This window comes from Corvus brachyrhynchos, unplaced genomic scaffold (genome assembly GCF_000691975.1).
Source record: "Corvus brachyrhynchos isolate BGI_N302 unplaced genomic scaffold, ASM69197v1 scaffold864, whole genome shotgun sequence".
Taxonomy (NCBI): Eukaryota; Metazoa; Chordata; class Aves; order Passeriformes; family Corvidae; genus Corvus; species Corvus brachyrhynchos.
Window position 1 is genome coordinate 529,624 of NW_008237871.1, and position 1,748 is coordinate 531,371.

The window sequence follows — 1,748 nt, forward strand, 5'->3', positions numbered from 1 at the left end:
TAGGAAATGGAAGAGTGGGGAAATGGAAATGAGGGAAATTGTAACAGCTGAGGTGAAAGGAGGGAAGAGGACAGATTCTTTTAATGGGCAAGTGGTTGGTGTAAACTTTAAGGTGCTATGAAGTTAATGTTTATTAAGTAAATGGATGTGTTTCTGTGAAGTAGTAAAGGGAGCTGGTATTTTCCATATATCTTGAAACTACCAAGCTTCTAAAGAAGTCCACAGTTCAGGCATACCTCAGTCTGTTGTTTTGCAGAAATTGTCATAGCAGATTACTCTTTGCCCTCTGAATGGGAGCTGAGTGATAATAGTGCAATTTAAGCTAAAAGACTGGCCTTTTGCTCTCATTCTCACATCATGATAACTGATCATTAGAAAGGTTATAAATTAAACAGGCTGGTAGCGTGAGCTGGCCTCAGAGCTGGATTTCTGTGTATTTCAAAAGGATTAGACAGTTTGCTGTAGTTGTGCTCAACTATCATAATCAGAACTCCCAGGTACAACACAGAGTTCTGGAAGTTCCAACAGCAGAGAAACTCTTCTAGTGGGGTGACTCAGTCCTTTTCAGCAACATGTGTTTGTAGTGAGCCTATTAAGGTACTATGTAGGTTCTGAATTTACTGTCTAGCTTTGATTTCCAGCCTGTGTCATGCCTAAGGATCTGATTATGGGATTTTACACTTTCAGTTGGAGTGTCCTATTTCCAGGAAAGACAGGTTCTGAATTTAAGCTTCCAGTGTGGTCATGAGGATGAAACACCCTTTCCATAGTCGAGGGATCCATACAGCAGCAGGTTACCTGGGCCCCACTCTACCATTGGCCCATCCCAGCTCCCCATCAACCCATTTATTCCAGGTGTTTGTGGGGAAGTGCCATGGAGCTGGGTCTTTGTGCTATGCAGAGGAAAAATAAGTGTGTACAATTTCCTATAAGGATTTCTTCTGTTTTCCCCACCTGCCCCAAGCAGCTCTGGCAGTGTCTATGCCTGTACAAGTGAGATTCCTGTAGTGTACAAACAGGTCTCTGCATTGCTGCCTCATGTCACTGCATTTGGATGGGCAGGATCTGCCCAGGACTGATTTACTTGCTATATCTGATTCAGATTAGGCAGAGCAGCCAGTCCTTGGAGGTTTCAGGTGCTGTCAGAGGATCTCAGAGTAGGTTTTTGTATGCCATGCTGTGCAACACCATGTCCACGTGGTACCCAGAGAAAGCAGCCCTGGAACAGGGAGGGAAGGGCTGTTCCCTGCTGGGCTGTAGGGAACTGTGCTGTGGGAAGAGGTGCAAACACAGGGAGAGAGCACAGGCCTCCCTTCCCACAGACACGTTGGATATCCAAACACATGCACGTGTTGACAAGCCATTGTACTTTACTTCCCTGAGTGCTGGCCTTGGCAAACAGTCCCTTGTGATCTCTGGGGCTCTTTGAGATTTGATAGAGAAGGATGGGCTTCTGCCCTGCCCTGAGGGAGGTCACACCTACCAGTGTGACTGGCAGTGATTCTCACTGCCCTTTATTCTTGCAGAAGAGTGGCATCTCTTGCTTCTGGGGTAGTTATTTCATGTGCTTCTTCCTTGATGTGTTGAAATACTACGTAGTGTACTTAATATAGTTATAACAATGCATTCTAGTGAGCAGTATCACACATCAGGTTGTGTGACTCTTGCTGTGCTCTTTCTGGCACAGTGCCACCACCATGTGAGGATCAGATTCCCTGTGCACACCTCTACAAGGTCCTCACCATTTC

The 1,748-nt window shown here is 45.7% G+C and overlaps 1 protein-coding gene across 2 annotated transcripts in view; it reads left to right on the forward strand.

The window, feature by feature from the left end:
- SLC5A1 (solute carrier family 5 member 1) overlaps window positions 1-1,748 on the forward strand; it is a 35,999-nt gene that overhangs the window by 23,600 nt on the left and 10,651 nt on the right. The window lies entirely within an intron of this gene.